At 48.8% G+C, this 17,849-nt stretch overlaps 1 long non-coding RNA gene across 1 annotated transcript in view; it reads left to right on the top strand.

The window, feature by feature from the left end:
- Positions 1-17,849, top strand: part of LOC140470499 (uncharacterized) — a 46,865-nt gene that overhangs the window by 15,990 nt on the left and 13,026 nt on the right. The window contains exon 2 of the long non-coding RNA XR_011956497.1: positions 11,660-11,843. This is a non-coding gene — a long non-coding RNA (uncharacterized lncRNA). The remainder of the gene's footprint in view (positions 1-11,659; positions 11,844-17,849) is intronic.

Below are 17,849 nucleotides of genomic sequence, written 5' to 3'. Positions count from 1 at the left end.
AGTTTGGATCAGTAATTGGCTTTCTGAAAGAAGACAGAGGGTGGTGGTTGATGGGAAATGTTCATCCTGGAGTCCAGTTACTAGTGGTGTACCGCAAGGGTTGGTGTTGGGTCCACTGCTGTTTGTCACTTTTATAAACGACCTGGATGAGGGCGTGGAAGGGTGGGTTAGTAAATTTGCAGATGACAGTAAGGTTGGTGGAGTTGTGGATAGTGATGAAGGATGTTGTAGGTAACAGAGAAGCATAGATAAGCTGCAGAGCTGGGCTGAGAGTTGGCAAATGGAGTTTAATGTGGACAAGTGTGAGGTAATTCACTTTTGGTCGGAGGAACCGGAATGTAAAGTACTGGGCTAATGGTAAGATTCTTGGTAGTGTAGGTGAGCAGAGAGATCTCGGTGTCCAGGGACACAAATCCTTGAAAGCTGCCACCAGGTTGACAGGGTTGTTAAGAAGGCATACAGTGTTTCAGCTTTTATTAATAGAGGGATCGAGTTCTGGAACCATGAGGTTATGCTACAGCTGTACAAAACTCTGGTGTGGCCGCACTTGGATTATTGTGTACAGTTCTGGTCAGCGCATTGTAATAAGGATGTGAAAGCTTTGGAAAGGGTGCAAAGGTGATTTGTTAGGATGTTGCCTGGTATGGAGGGAAGGTCTTATGAGGAAAGGCTGAGGGACTTGAGGCTGTTTTCGTTGGAGAGGAGAAGGTTGAGAGGTGACTTAATAGAGACATACAAGATAATCAGAGGGTTAGATAGGGAGGACAGGGAGAGCTTTTTTCCAAGTATGGTGAAGGCGAGCACGAGGGGGCATAGGTTTAAAATTGAGGGGTGATAGATATAGGACAGATGTCAGAGGTTGTTTCTTTACTCAGAGTAGTAAGGGTATGGAATGCTTTGCATGCATCGCGAGTCGATTCGCCAACTTTAAGTCCTTTCAGTTGTCATTGGGCAAGCATATGGACGTACAGAGAAAGTGTAGGTTAGATGGGCTACAGATTGTATGACAGGTCGGTGCAACATCGAGGGCCGAAGGGCCATACTGCGCTGTAATATTCTATGTTCTCTCCTCTCTCCTCTTCTCTTCTCCTCTCTCTCTTTTCTCTCTCTTTTCTCTCTCTCTCTCTCAGACTCTCTCTCTTAGTCTTTCTCTCTGACTCTGTCTCATACAGACTCTCTCTCAGACTCACAGACACAGACGCGCACGCACACACAGACACACGCAAGCAATAATGAAAAAAGCTTTTAACTCGTTATGATGCAGAGGTCGGATCCTAAAACGCCCAGAAAAGATCACCCTCGCCCCGTAATCTTTCAAAAATGTGAGAATGAAAGATGATCCTGGGTTTCCATGTATAAATAGGATGGTCTACACCTGAACCTGAGGGGTACCAGTATCCTTGGGGGGAGGTTTGCTAGTGCTCTTGGGGGGGGGGGGTTTAAACTAACTCTGCAGGGGCATGGGAACCCAGACTGTAGCTTTAGGGTGCAGGACCTGGAGTGTAGGGAGGTTAGGAATATGGCATCAATCTTAAAGGAGGGTGCCTGTAAACAGAAGAGTGGCTTGAAGTGTGTGTACTTTAATGCCAGAAGTATACGAAATAAGGTAGGTGAACTCGCAGCGTGGGTTGGTACCTGGGACTTCGATGTTGTGGCTATTACGGAGACGTGGCTAGATCAGGGACAGGATTGGCTGTTGCAGGTTCCAGGGTTTAAATGTTTTAGTAGGGTCAGAGGTGGGGGTAAAAGAGGGGGGGTGCGTGGCTTTGCTTGTCAAAGATAGTATTACAGCGGTGGAAAGGAAGATGGACGAAGATTTGCCATCTGAGGTAGTTTGGGTTGAGGTTAGGAATAGGAGAGGTGAGGTCACCCTGTTAGGAGTCTTTTACAGGCCTCCTAATAGTCCTAGAATCGTTGAAGAAAGGATTGCGAAGATGATTCAGGAGAAGAGTGACAGTAATAGGGTGATTGTTATGGGAGACTTTAACTTTCCTGATATTGATTGGGAAAGCTACAGCTCAAGTTCGTTAGATGGGTCAGTGTTTGTGCAATGTGTGCAGGAGAGTTTCCTGACACAATATGTAGATAAGCCAACAAGAGGTGAGGCCATACTGGATTGGTTCTGGGTAACGAACCAGGCCAGGTATTAGAACTAGAGGTAGGTGAGCACTTGGGGACAGTGACCACAATTCGGTGATTTTTACTCTAGTGATGGAGAGGGATAAGTGTGTACTACAGGGCAAGAGTTATAGCTGGGGCAGGGAAATTATGATGCGTTGAGGCATGATTTAGGATGTGTGGATTGGAAAAGTAGATTCCAAGGCAAGAGCGTAATTGATATGTGGAACTTGTTCAAGGAGCAACTATTGAGTGTCCTTGATAAGTACGTACCTATCAGGCAGGGAGGAAAGGGTCGTGTGAGGGAGCCGTGGTTTAATAAGGAGTTGGAATCCCTTGTTAAATGGAAGAGGGCGGCCTTTGTAAAGATGAGGCGTGAAGGGTCAATAGGGGCGATTGAGAGTTATAAGGTAGCCCGGAAGGACCTGAAGAGAGAGCTAAGAGCAGCAAGGAGGGGACATGAAAGGTCCTTAGTGGGTAGGATGAGGGAAAACCCTAAGGCTTTCTATAGGTATGTTAGGAATAAAAGAATGACTAGGGAAGGAATAGGTCCAATCAAGGATAGTAATGGGAAGTTGCGTGTGGAGGCTGAAGAGATTGGGAGGCGCTGAATGAACACTTTTCGTCAGTATTCACTCAGGAACAGGACATTGTTGTCGATATCAATACTGAGGCACGAATAAGTAGAATGGATGGCTTTGAGATATGTAGAGAAGAGGTGTTGGAAATTCTGGCAAGGGTGAAAATAGATAAGTCCCCTGGGCCTGATGGCATTTATCCTAGGATTCTCTGAGAAGCAAGGGAGGAGATTGCAGAGCCATTGGCCTTGATTTTTGTGTCCTCTTTGTCGACAGGAGTAGTGCCAGAGGACTGGAGGCTAGCAAACGTGGTTCCCTTGTTCAAGAAGGGGAGTAGGGATAATCCTAGTAACTATAGGCCAGTGAGTCTCACTTCTGTTGTGGGCAAAGTCTTAGAGAGAATTGTAAGGGATAGGATTTATGCACATCTGGATAAGAATGATGTGATCAAGGATAGTCAGCATGGTTTTGTGAAGGGCAGGTCGTGCCTCACAAACCTTATTGAATTCTTTGAGAAGGTGACTAAGGAGGTAGATGAGGGGAAAGCGGTAGATGTGGTATATATGGATTTTAGTAAGGCGTTTGATAAGGTCCCCCATGGTAGGCTACTGCAGAAAATACAGAGATATGGCATTGAGGGTGAGTTGGAGGTTTGGATTAGGAATTGGCTGGCTGGAAGAAGACAGAGGGTAGTAGTTGATGGCAAAGGTTCATCTTGGAGTGCCGTCACTAGCGGTGTTCCGCAAGGATCTGTTTTGGGACCATTGCTGTTTGTCATTTTTATAAATGACCTGGAGGAAGGGTTAGAAGGTTGGGTGAGCAAGTTTGCGGATGATACGAAAGTCGGAGGAGTTGTAGACAGTGAGGAAGGATATGGCAGGTTACAGCGGGATATAGAGAAGCTGCAGAGCTGGGCAGAAAGGTGGCAAATGGAGTTCAATGTAGCTAAGTGCGAAGTGATTCACTTTGGTAAGAGTAATAAAAAGATGGATTACTGGGCTAATGGTAGACTACTTGGTAGTGTGGAAGAGCAGAGGGATCTTGGTGTCCATGTACACAGATCTCTGAAAGTTGCCACCCAGGTAAATAGTGCAGTGAAGAAGGCATATGGCATACTGGCTTTTATTGGTAGAGGAATTGAGTTCCGGAGTCCTGAGGTCATGCTGCAGTTATATAAGACTCTGGTGTGGCCGCATCTGGAATATTGTGTGCAGTTTTGGTCGCCATACTATAGGAAGGATGTGGAGGCACTGGAACGGGTGCAGAGGAAGTTTACCAGGATGTTGCCTGGTATGGTAGGAAGATCCTATGAGGAAAGGCTGAGGCACTTGGGGTTGTTTTCATTGGAGAAAAGAAGGTTTAGGGGAGACTTGATAGAGGTGTACAAGATGATTAGGGGTTTAGATAGGGTTGACAGTGAGAACCTTTTTCCAATGTATGGAGTCAGCTATTACAAGGGGGCATAGCTTTAAATTAAGGGGGGGTAGATATAGGACTGATGTTAGGGGTAGGTTCTTCACTCAGCGAGTCGTAAGTTCATGGAATGCCCTGCCAGTAGCAGTGGTGGACTCTCCCTCTTTATGGGCATTTAAGCGGGCATTGGATAGGTATATGGAGGATAGTGGGTTAGTGTCGGTTAGGTGGGCTTGGATCGGCGCAACATCGAGGGCCGAAGGGCCTGTACTGCGCTGTATTCTTCTTCTAAATAAAATGGAACAAATCATTTAACCCTAACAGTGGTCATTAACAAATCTATTAAAAAACCGAACACTCTTTCCCCTTATTAATCACTAGTCCTTAGATGACCATAATTCTATTAATAAGGTGTTCCAATAACACAACAATAACAGGAAATTAGGACGTAATCTCTTAAAGTCCACACAGATGTTCCTTCAGCCTTGCTTCCTTTTCCCAAATTTGCTGTTTTCTCCTGAGCCATCTTCTTACTTTTTACTGCAAGTACTTTTAGCTGTGCCACCCATAGGAAGTATCTTATTAATTCTGAAAAGGTCCAGAAGAGATTTACAAGGATGTTGCCAGGGTTGGAGGATTTGAGCTATCGGGAGAGGCTGATTTGATTGGGGCTGTTTTCCCTGGACCATCGGAGACTGAAGTGAGATTATAAAATCATGAGGGGCTTGGATGGGCTAAATGGACAAGGTATTTTCCCTGGGTTAGGCGAGTCGATAACTAGAGGTCATAGGTTTAGGGTGTGAGGGGAAAGATTTCAAAGGGACCCAAGTGGCAACTTCTCATGCAGAGGGTGGTGCATGTATGGAATGAGCTGCCGGAGGAAGTGGTGGGGGCTGGTACAATTACGGCATTTCGAAGGCATCTGGATAGGTATATGAATAGCAAGGGTTTAGAAGTATATGGGCCAAGTGCTGGCAATGGGACAAGATTAATTGAGGATATGTAGTTGGCATGGATGAGTTAGACCGAAGGGTCAGTTTCTGCGCTGGACATCTGTATGACTGTGAAAATGTGGAGTGAGGTGGGGGCTGGTGAGAGAGAAAGCGTAAACCCGATATTCAATTCAGACTCCCAGTGCCTGTCGAATGCGGAGAAAGATGAAAAGGGTCTTGCAGGGCGACGCGCCAATGGAGAGCGAGGAGAGGGTCGGGACTGAAAGTGTAATGGACCAATGATGCAGGGGAGGGCGGCTGCCCAACTGTGATGGTGAGGAGGTGCTGCGTTCGACTGGGGTCGGCAACGTTAAAAATCACACTAACGTTCGGCTCGCACTTCCAAACAAACCTGTTTGACTATAACCTCCTGTTGTGTGATTTTTAGCATTGCTCAACTGTGAGTGAGATTCCAACAGGTTAGTGGTGAGGTGAAGAGGCATGATGACTGAGGTGTGACTGCTCAGACATTTGGCCAAGGGCATTAGTGGTCAGTGAACAAGGCATCCAATGAAATGAGCTCAAGGCAGGGTGGGCAAGTGGTTGAAAGTGACTTTGGCACCAATCCACTGCATTCTCCGTGGTGGATGGGCAGGATCACCACTGGGAGAGTGCAAACGTGGATCACCCAATAGCTGAGTGTACCACTCCTTGTTCAGAGCCAATGTGTCTCTTCCAATCGGAATGAAGATAGGGAGACGGGAATAGTGTAGACTCGCCAATGCAACCCTTTGGAACAGTGGTGTCGGTTGAGGCAGCTGGGTCAACAGGCGGTGGTCTATCCAGCCACTCAGAGAAACATAAATGGACGGGACACCACGATGGGGACATGGGCCTCCTCCACCACCTGATTCGAGCAACCCGAAGCCTGGAGGAAGAAAGTCTCATCTTCTGCCTTGGGACCCTCCAACCAAATGGGATCAATGTTGGTTTCACCAGTTTCCTCACCTCTGCTTCCCCCCCATGTTATCCCAGATCCATCCCCCCAACTCGGCACCGTTCTCTTGAACTGTCCTACCTGTCCATCTTTCTTCCCACCTATCGACTCCACACTCCGCTCTGACCTATCATCATCACCCCCACCCCTCCCACCTTTGTATGCCTATCTCATTCCCAGCCGCCCCCTTTCCTCCCATTTACCTCTCAACCCCCTTTTTCCCCCCCCGCCCCCACCCCCCGGATTCCTGATGAAGAGCTCATGCTTGAACCATTGACTCTCCTACTCCTCGGATGCTGCCTGACTGGCTGTGCTTTTCCAGCACCGCACTTCTTGACACTAATCTCCAGCATCTGCAGTCCTTACTTTCTCTGTAGTCGAAACCAGTCGGAAAAAGAGTTGGGGTGACGAACGCAGAACATTACAAGCCCTTCAACCCTCAATGTTGCGCCAATCTTAGGAACCAATCTGAAGCCCATCTAACTTACACAATTCCATTTTCATCCATATGTTTATCCAATGAACATTTAAATGCCCTTTAAAGTGGGCGAGTCCACCATAGTTGCAGGCAGTATGTTCCACAGCATGGGGTTGCACGGTGGCTCAGTGGTTTGCACTGTTGCCTCACAGCACCAGGGACCCAGGTTCGATTCCAGCCCCGGGCGACTGTCTGTATGGGGCTTGCATATTTTCCTCGTGTCTGTGTGGGCTTCCGCCGGATACTCCGGTTTTCTCTCACTGTCCAAAGATGTGCAGGAAAGGTGAATTGCCTGTGCTAAAATACCCGTGGTGTTCAGGGCTGTGTAGGCTAGGTGCATTAGTCAGAGGGAAATGGGTCTGGGTGGGTTACTCTTCGGAGAGTTGGTGTGGACTTGTTGGGCCGAAGGGGCCGTTTCCATACTGTATGTCCCTCACCACTCTGAGTAAAGAAACGACCTCTAACATCTGTCCTATATCTATCATCCCAAAGTTTAAAGCTATATCCCCTCGTGCCAGCCATCACTATCTTTGGAAAAAAGGCTCTCATAGTCCACCCTATCTAACGCTCTGATTATCTTATTAGTCTCAATTAAGTCGTGTCTTAACCTTCTTCTTTCTAATGAAAACAGCCTCAAGTCCCTCAGCCTTTCCTCATGAGAGCCCCCCTCCATATCAGGCAACATCCCAGTAAATCTGCTGTGAACTCCTTCCAAAGCTTCCACATCCTTCTTATAGTGTGGTGACCAGAACTGTATGCAATGCACCAAATGTGGCTGCACCAGAGTTTTGTACAGTTGCAGCATTGTAGATGGACACTGTCGCTGTGCAATTTGGAAACGGGGGGCGGGGCATAACTTTGTAATGGACAAAGTTCAAAAACCACACAACACCAGGTTACAGTCCAACAGGTTTATTTGGAAGCACTAGCTTTCACAGCGGTGCCCATTCATCGGGTAGTTGATGCACATTTTTGATTGACATGAGAGCCGGCAACTGAATGAACGGGATGGGCGGGGTATGCTGATGGAAGGATACAGAGACCAATAGCAAAGTGGGTTGTGGGTCAGTATGGTTGACTGACGCGGGGGTGGGCCAACCGGATATAAGATTTGGACAGGTTGGACCTATTACTGCACCTACACTGTCACAATCAGGCATGCGGGGGCGGCGTTGCGCATGTTGATGGTGAAACGGAGATGGCCAATCGGATTGGGCATGACTCACTAATGGTCGTAGAAACGGACCAATGGGAAAGCACGTGCGATGGACCCCTTTATATTTTTCCCCTCTCATTGTAAACTGTGTCCTCTCTAGTTCTGGACACCCCAACCCCAGGGAAAAGACTTTGTCTATTTATACAATCCATGCCCCTCATGGGTGGCACAGTGGTTAGCACTGCTGCCTCAGCGCCAGAGACCCGGGTTCAATTCCCGCCTCAGGCGACTGTCTGTGTGGAGTTTGCACATTCTCCCCGTGTCTGCGTGGGTTTCCTCTGGGTGCTCCAGTTTCCTCCCACAGTGCAAAGGTGTGCAGGTTGGGTGAATTGGCCATGCTAAATTGCCCGTAGTGTTAGGTGAAGGGGTAAATATAGGGGAATGGGTCTAGGTGGGTTGCGCTTCGGAGGGTCGGTGTGGACTTGTTGGGCTGAAGGGCCTGTTTCCACACTGTAAGCAATCTAATCTAATCTGACATTATAAACCTCTATAAGGTCACCCCTCAGTCTCCAATGCTCCAGGGAAAACAGCCTCTGCCTGTTCAGCCCCTCCCTCTGTAGCTCAAACCCTCCAACCACAGCCACATGCTTGCAAATCTTTCCTGAAACATTACTTGGGTGGGAGACTGCCTGGGAATACCAGGTGCAGTCAGCTTAAAAGTTGGTGGCACGGTGGCTCAGTGGTTAGCACTGCTGCCTTACAGCGCCAGGGACCCGGGTTCGATTCCAGCCTCGAGGGAACTGTCTGTGTGGAGTTTGCACATTCTCCCAGTGTCTGCGTGGGTTTCCTCTTTCCTCCCACAGTCCACGGATGTGCTGGTTAGGGTGAATTGGCCAGGCTAAATTTCCCACAGCCTTCAGGGAAGTGTACCATAGGTGCTTTAGTCGGGGTAAATATAGGATAATAGGGTAGGGGAATAGTTCTGGGTGGGTTACTCTTTGGAGGGTTGGTGTGTGGACTTGTTGGGCCGAAGGGCCTGTTTCCACACTGCAGCGATTGTAAGACCCTACCGTTTACTCCGCATGCCTTGCCTATGTTTGTCGTAAGAAAAGGTAGCACCTCGCAATCTTTTAAGTTAAACTCCATCTAACACTCGGCCGACTAGCCCATCTGATGGAGGTCGCGTTGCACTCTGTTCTTGTTGGTGTTGACCCTATTGTTGGTGTCACCCTGTCTGCGGTTGGAGCTCAGCAGTGACCATGAGGTCGAGTTGATTGACTGCCCTCACTGTGACCATTGGCCCTGAGTCAAATGTCGCAGGATCACTGACCGCACCAACGTACTCACCTTCCCCATGTATACTGGATGGATAATTACATTGCCCTATAAATTCTTACCATGTCCCACAAGAAGTGCCCAAGCCCCTCCCTCCTTTTCCCCTACCCACCTCTCCTCTACCCTCCTCTCCTCCCTTACCCCCTCCTCCAACTCCACCTGTCCAGCCTCCCTCAAGGCTTGCAACGCCCCAACCCTTCTCAATCTTGGCATCCCCATTCTGTCCCCTTCTGCCTCACCACCCTCTGCTGGTGTTTACCTTAACCTCCTGCCCCTGGCAGAGTTCCAGCCATTTAGCCCTTCTTCTTTTTGTCTTGGTTCTCATCCATCCCTCCTTTCCCCATGTAGGGTCTGATGAACCTTCTCTCTGCCAGGCTGGCCAATTGTCTTGACAACCGCTCGCGAGGTTGTTGTCAGAGGGCCTTTGCTGTTGAGATCCACTCCGTCATCCACATCGATCAGCCACAGCCGTAGCTAGCCTTTACAAACTCCCACAGCTACCTGGATCACACCTCTTCCCACCCTACCTCTTGCAAAAATGCCATCCCATATTCCCAATTCCTCCGCCTCCGCCGGATCTGCTCCCAGGAGGACCAGTTCCACCACAGAACACACCAGATGGCCTCCTTCTTTAGAGACCGCAATTTCCCTTCCCACGTGGTTAAAGATGCCCCCCAACGCATCTCGTCTACATCCCACACCTCCGCCCTCGACCCCACCCCTTCAACCGTAACAAGGACAGAACGCCCCTGGTGCTCACCTTCCACCCTACCAACTTTCGTATAAACCAAACCATCCGCCGACATTTCCGCCACCTCCAAAAAGACCCCACCACCAGGGATATATTTCCCTCCCCACCCCTTTCCACCTTCCGCAAAGACCGTTCCCTCTGCGACTACCTGGTCAGGTCCACGCCCCCAAACAACCCACCCTCCAATCCTGGCACTTTCCCCTGCCACCGCAGGAACTGTAAAATCTGCGCCCACACATCCTCCCTCACCTCTATCCAAGGCCCTAAAGGAGCTTTCCACATCCATCAAAGTTTTACTTGCACATCCACTAATATCATTTATTGTATCTGTTGATCCCGATGCGGTCTCCTCTACATTGGGGAGACTGGGCGCCTCCTAGAAGAGCGCTTCAGGGAACATCTCCGGGACACCCGCACCAATTGACCACACCGCCCCGTGGCCCAACATTTGAACTCCCCCTCCCACTCTGCCGAGGACATGGAGGTCCTGGGCCTCCTTCACCGCCGCTCCCTCACCACCAGACCCCTGGAGGAAGAACGCCTCATCTTCCGCCTCGGAACACTTCAACCCCAGGGCATCAATGTGGACTTCAACAGTTTCCTCATTTCCCCTTCCCCCACCTCACCCTAGTTCTAAACTTCCAGCTCAGTAACTGTCCCCATGACTTGTCCGGACTTGTCCTCCCTGCCTATCTTCTTTCCCACCTATCCACTCCACCCTCTCCTCCTTGACCTATCACGTTCATCTCCTCCCCCACTCACCCATTGTACTCTATGCTACTTTCTCCCCACCCTCTCCCTCCTCGAGCTTATCTCTCCACGCTTCAGGCTCAATGCCTTTATTCCTGATGAAGGGTTTTTGCCTGAAACGTCGATTTCGAAGCTACTTGGATGCTGCCTGAACTGCTGTGCTCTTCCAGCACCACTAATCCAGAATCTGGTTTCCAGCATCTTCAGTCATTGTTTTTACCTCTTTGCACTGGAGTCTGTCTGCACATTGCTGTATCCTCCCCGCCACCCACAGCTACACAAATGAAGGTCACAGTGTGCGTCCGGTTTGTGAGAGGAAACCCGCAAAGGTAGAAAGATGACTGGCCTGATCCCCAGCTCCTGTCCCCACACATGTTGAGACAGCCCTTCTGTTCCCCATCGTCTTCCCTGTTCCCTCCATTAACACAGCCTGCCATTTGCTATCTCCTCCTCTCCTCACCCCCTGTCCATTGACACCCCTGCCATTCTCTACCCAGTCCCCCACCCCATCTACTCACCCAGTGAACCTGCCATGTTCATTTATTCCCCTTGCTTTGTGTGTCTCTCTCTCTCCGTTCCTCCCTCCGTTGACCCCAGAGAACACTGACCCCCCGCCCCCCCCCCCCCCCCCCCCCCCCCACCCTCCCCCTGCCAACCCACATAGAGCAATTTATAAGGATGTGGTTCACTGTCAGGCACACTTTCTTTCACTGTGCCTCCCACTGCACTCTCTCAGTATCTGGCTCCCTTCACAGCTCCAGCCTTCTCCATCCTCTCTCGCTCAGCCCACCTTCCTGATAGACAAGCTGAGTTTGTGTCGCTAGAAGGCACTGTTCCCCTTTTGCTGTGTACTCGCTCCTGTTCAGTTCCTCTCTGTCCCTGACTCAGGCTGTCTCTGTCTCTCTCTCTCGCGGGCGTGCATTCACCTTCTTGTATGTATGCTTTCACTCTCATGCTCTATTGCTCACTCACCCTCACACACGTGCTCTGACTCTGTGTATCTAGAATCTCTATCACTCTTCTGTCTCTGTGTCTGTCTTTCTGTCTGTGTCCTCCTCACATTTCCTGCCCCTCTCTCTGCCTCACTTTCCCCTCTGTGAGTGCCAGTGTTTGTGTCTGAGGCTCCCCCTCTCTCTCTCTCTTTCTCGCAGGGAAGCAGACAGGATACTGAAGCATCGCAAAGTTTTCCACCTGAGCCTCGTGAAGACCAGGGTGCAGTGCGATTCTGAAGGCCTGCTGCTGGTGGGTGTTTTACTGACTGTTGCCGCCACTTTGATGGAGTTCAGAGTCGAGGTCCGTTGGCACGGAGAAGTCTATTGAGTACTGATCAGGCTGGTGAGTGAGTTTATCCTGTTTGTTTCTAACATCCCTGTGTCAATCTCCAAGCTAATCCCGTTACCTGTCCTGTCCCTGTGTCATTCCCAAAATTATCCCAATGCCCCGCTCTCACACCATAGCCCTGTATCAATACCCATGCGAAATACAATTCCCCTTGCCCTGCATCATTTGCCGAGCTAAAATCTCCTCGTTCTTTACTCTCAGTTCTTCTCCATTTCTCTCCTTCTCTTCTCATGTGCTGTTTTGCAAGTGTCCCACTATTTCCCATCTTGTCTCTTTGCTCTGTCTGCAATGATATCCCACTCCCTCCTTGGCCCACAGTGATTGGGCGGGAGGGGGGGTGGTGTGGGGACTTATCAGGGGTAAACCACGATGTCCAGGTCTCTGGCACAGATTCTGTTCCGGTTTCTCAGAAGGGAAGGTGGAAGAGGAGCCGAGCATTAGTCATTGGGACTCCATAGTTAGGGGGACCGATAGGAGTTCCTCCGAGAATGAGCAATACTCATGGTTGGTGTGCTGCCTCCCACATGCCAGGCTTCATAATGTCTCTTATTGTGTTTTTGGTATCCTTGAAGGGAAGGGGGAGCAACCCCTCAAGTACTTTAGATGGGTCCGTTTATGTTCAGTGTGTGCAGGAGGGTTTCCTGACACAGTATGTAGGTAGCTGAAAATATGTTGCTGGAAAAGCGCAGCAGGTCAGGCAGTACCCAAGGAGCAGGAGAATCGCGTTTCGGGCATGAGCCCTTCTTCAGGAATGAGGAAAGTGTGCCCCAGCAGGCTAAGATAAAAGGTAGGGAGGAGGGACTTGGGGGAGGGGTGTTGGAATGGGGATAGGTGGAAGGAGGTTAAGGTGAGGGTGATAGGCCGGAGTGGGGGTAGGGGCGGAGAGGTCAGGAAGAAGATGGCAGGTTAGGAAGGTGGTGCTGAGTTCAAGGGTTGGGACTGAGACAAGGTGGGGGGAGGGGAAAGGAGGAAACTGGAGAAATCTGAGTTCATCCCTTGTGGTTGGAGGGTTCCTAGGCAGAAGATGAGGCGCTCTTCCTCCAGCCGTCGTGTTGCTATGGTCTGGCAATGGAGGAGTCCTAGGACCTGCATGTCCTTGGTGGAGTGGGAGGGGGAGTTGAAGTGTTGAGTCACGGGGTGGTTGGGTTGGTTGGTCCGGGTGTCCCAGAGGTGTTCTCTGAAACGTTCTGCAAGTAGGCGGCCTGTCTCCCCAATATAGAGGAGGCCACATCGGATGCAGCGGATGCAGTAAATGATGTGTGTGGAGGTGCAGGTAAATTTGTGGTGGATATGGAAAGATCCCTTGGGCCTTGGAGGGAAGTAAGGGGGGAGGTGTGGGCGCAGGTTTTGCATTTCTTGCAGTTGCAGGGAAGGTGCCGGGAGTGGAGTTTGGGTTGGTGGGGGGTGTAGACCTGATGAGGGAGTCACAGAGGGAGTGGTCTTTTCAGAACGCTGATAGGGGAGAGGGGGTAATATATCCCTGGTGGTGGGGTCTGTTTGGAGGTGGCGGAAATGATGACAGATGATACGATGTATATGGAGGTTGGTGGGGTGGTAGGTGAGGACCAGTGGGGTTCTGTCCTGGTGGCGATTGGAGGGGCGAGGCTCAAGGGTGGAGGAGCGGCAAGTGGAGGAGATGCGGTGGAGAGCATCGTCGATCACATCTGGGGGGAAATTGCGGTCTTTGAAGAAGGAGGCCATCTGGGTTGTTCGGTATTGGAACTGGTCCTCCTGGGAGCAGATGTGGCAGAGACGAAGGAATTGGGAATATGGAATTGCGTTTTTACAGGGGGCAGGGTGGGAGGAGCTGTCGTCTTTGTATGTATGTATGTATGTATGTAGATAGGCCAACAAAGGGTGAGGTAACATTAGATTTAGTACTGGGTAGTGAACCGGGCCAGGTGTTAGATTTGGAGGTAGGTGACCATAATTCGGTTATGTTTACTTTAGTAATGGAATGGGATTGGTATATACTGCAGGGCTAGAGTTATAGCTGGGGGGAAGGCAATTGCCATGTGATTAGGCAAGAATTAGGATGCATAGGATGGGAAGGGAACCTTCAGGCGATGTGCGCAATTGAAATGTGGAGTTTATTCAAGGACCAGCTACTGCAGGTCCTTGATAACTATGTATTGGTCAGGCAGGGGAGAAGTTGTCGAGCGCAGGAGCTGTTGTTTACTTAGGAAGATGACTCTCTTGTCAAGAGGAAGAAAAAGGCTTATGTTAGGGTGAGATGTGGTGGCTTAGGGCTCTTGAGGGTTACAAGTCAGCCAAGAAAGTCTAGAAAGCCAAAGAAAGAGCTAAGAAGAGCTATGAAAGGACATGAGAAGTTGTTGAATAGAATCAAGGAAAACCCTAAGGCACTCTATAGGTATATCAGAAATAAAAGAATGACTGGAGTAAGATTAGGGTCAGTCAGGTACAGTAGTGGGAACTTGTGTGTGGAGTCAGAGGAGATAGGTAAAGTGCTAAATGAATACTTTTCATCAGTCTTCACACTAGAAAAGGTACAATATGATCATGGAGATTACTGAGATGCAGGTTACTAGACTAGATGGGATTGAGGTGAATCAGGAGGAGGCGTTAGCAATTCTGGAAAGTGTAAAAATAGGTAAGTCCCCTGAGGAGAATGGGATTTATCCTAGGATTCTCTGGGAAGCCAGAGAGGAGATAGCCAAGCCTTTGGCTTTGATCTTTATGTCGTCACTGTTGACAGGACAAGTATCAGTAGACTGGAGGATAGCAAACATTTTTCTGGTGTTCAAGCAGGGGAGTAGATACAACCCTGGAAATTCTAGACCTGTGAGCCTTACTTCAGTTGTGGGTCAAGTGTTGGAAAAGGCTATCAGAGAAAGGATTTATAATGATCTGGAAAGGAATAAGTTGGTTAGGGATAGTCAACACGATTTTGTGAAGGGTAGGACATGCCTCACAAAACTTATTGAGTTCTTTGAGAAGGTGACCAGACAGGTGGATGTGGGTAACGTGGTTGATGTGGTGTATATGGATTTCAGTAAGGCGTTTTTTTAATGTTCACCACGGGAGGCTATTGCACAAACTACAGAGGCATGCGCTTGAGGGTGATTTAGTGGTTTGGATCAGAAATTGGCTAGCTGAAAGAATGGTGGGCGGCACGGTGGCACAGTGGTTAGCACTGCTGCCTCACAGCGCCTGAGACCCGGGTTCAATTCCCGCCTCAGGCGACTGACTGTGTGGAGTTTGCACGTTCTCCCCGTGTCTGCGTGGGTTTCCTCCGGGTGCTCCGGTTTCCTCCCACAGTCCAAAAGATGTGCAGGCCAGGTGAATTGGCCATGCTAAATTGCCCATAGTGTTAGGTAAGGGGTAAATGTAGATGTAGGGGGTATGGGTGGGTTACGCTTCGGCGGGGCGGTGTGGACTTGTTGGGCCGAAGGGCCTGTTTCCACACTGTAAAGTAATCTAATCTAATCTAAAGTGGTAGTTGATAGAAAATATTCATCCTGGAGTTCAGTTGCTAGTGGTGTATCACAAGGATTGGCTTTGGATCAACAATTGTTTGTCATTTATTAAAATGATCTGGATGAGGGCATAGAAGGATGGGTGAGGAAATTTATGGATTCGAGGTGCTGGAAAAGCACAGCAGTTCAGGCAGCATCCTCGGATGCTGCCTGAAATGCTGTGCTTTTCCAGCACTTCTCATCCAGAATCTAGTTTCCAACATCTGCAGTCATTGTTTTTACCGAGGAAATTTATGGATGACTTGCTCGTGTGGATGAGCAGAGCTATCTCGGTGTCCACGTGGACAGATCTCTCAAAGTTGTCACCCAGGTTGATAGGGTTGTTAAATTAAGGGTTGGTAGCTTTTATTGGTAGGGGAATTGCGTTTTGGAACCATGGCGTCATGCTGCAGTTGTACAAAACTTTGGGGTGCAGCTCAATTGGACAATTATGTACAGTCCTGATCATAGCACTACAGGAAGAATATGCGAGCTTTGTTAAGGGTTCAGATGAGATTTACAAGGATGCTGTCTGGTATGGAGGAAAGGTTGAGGGACTTGAGGCTGTTTTCGTCAGAGAAGAAGATTGAGAGGTGGCTTAATTAGGACATATCATTAAGCAGAGGGTTAGATAAGGTGGACAGTGAGAGCCTTTTCTCCACACAAAACGATGGTTAGCACGACAGACATATCTTTAAATTGAGGGCTGATAGATGTAGGAGAGATGTGAGACGTAGTTTCTTTACTCAGAGAGTAGCAGGGGTGTGGAATGCTCTGCCTGCAACAGTAGTAGTCTTGCCAACTGTAACGACATTTAAATGGTCATTGGATCGACATACAAGCGCGAAAGGAATAGTGTAGTTTTGATGGGCTTCAGATTGGTTCCACAGGTCAGCACAACATCGAGGGACGAAGTACCTGTACTGCACTGTCATGCTCTATATTCCATTTTACAGACTGACTAGCGCTCGTATCTCCCATATTAACTTCTTTATCTTCTCTCCTGTTCTTGGTAAATAGAAATAAGGAGAATCCAAAGGGCTTTTCCAAATACATTAAGGACAAAAGGTTAATGAGGGAGAGAATAGGGCCCCACAAAGATCAGCAAGGCGGCATTGGTGTGGAGCTTCAGAAAATGGGGGAGATACTAAATGAGTATGTTGCATCAGTATTTGCTGTGGAAAAGGATATGGAAGATACAGAATATAAGAAATAGATGGTGACACCTTGCAAAAAGTCCATATTACAGAGGAGGACGTGCTGGATGTCTTGAAACACATAATGTTGGATAAATGCCCAGGACCTGATCAGGTGTACCCTAGAACTCTGTGGGAAGCTAGAGAAGTGATTGCTGGGCCTCTTGCTCAGATATTTGCATCATTGATAACTACAGGTGAGGTGCCAGAAGACTGGAGGTTGGCTATCGTAGTGCCACTGTTTTAGAAGGGTGGTAAGGACAAGCTAGAGGACTATAGACCAGTGAGCCTGACGTCGGTGGTGGGCAAGTTGTTGGAGGGAATCCTGAGGGACAGGATGTATATGTATTTGGAAAGGCAAGGACTAATTAGAGATAGTCACCATGGCTTTGTGCGTGGGAGTCATGTCTCACAAATTTGATTGAGGTTTTTGAAGAAGTAACAAAGAGGATTGATGAGGGCAGAGCGGTTGATGTGATCCATATGGACTTTAGTAAGGTGTTCGACAAGGTTGCCCATGGGAGACTCGTTAGCAAGTTTAGATCTCATGGAATACAAGGCGAACTAGCCATTTGGATACAGACCTAACTCAAAGGAAGAAGACAGAGGGTGGTGCTGGAGGGTTGTTTTTTAGACTGGAGGCCTGTGACCAGTGGAGTGCCACAAGGATTGGTGTTGGGTCCTCTACGTTTTTGTCATTTACATAAATGATTTGGATGTGAGCATAAGAGGTACAGTTAGTAAGTTTGCTGATGACACCAAAGTTGGAGATGTAGTTGAAGATGGAGTTTAATTCAGATAAATGTGAGGTGCTGCATTTTGGGAAAGCAAATCTTAGCACGACTTATACACTGAATGGTAAGGCCCTAGGGAGTGTTGCTGGACAAAGAGACCTTGGAGTGCAGGTTCATAGCTCCTTGAAAGTGGAGTCGCAGGTAGATAGGATAGTGAAGAAGGCGTTTGGTATGCTTTCTTTCATTGGTCACAGTATTGACTACAGGAATTGAGAGGTCATGTTGTGGCTGTACAGGACATTAGTTAAGCCACTGTTGGAATATTGCGTGCAATCTGGTCTCCTTTCTTTTGGAAAGATGTTGTGAAACTTGAAAGGGTTCAGAAAAGATTTACAAGGATGTTACCAGGGTTGGAGGATTTGAGCTATAGGGAGAGGCTGAAGAGGCTGGGGCTGTTTTCCCTGGAGCGTCGGAGGTTGAAGGGTGACCTTTATAGAGGTTAAAAGTCGGAGGGGTATGGATATGATAAATAGACATCGTCTTTTCCTTGTGGTGGGGGAGTCTAGAACGAGAGGGCACATATTTAGGTTGAGA

The sequence above is a fragment of the Chiloscyllium punctatum genome, chromosome 51 (assembly GCF_047496795.1).
Source record: "Chiloscyllium punctatum isolate Juve2018m chromosome 51, sChiPun1.3, whole genome shotgun sequence".
NCBI lineage: Eukaryota > Metazoa > Chordata > Chondrichthyes > Orectolobiformes > Hemiscylliidae > Chiloscyllium > Chiloscyllium punctatum.
The sequence above is the reverse complement of the archived record's forward strand: the minus strand, read 5'-3'. Positions and strand labels throughout refer to the sequence as shown.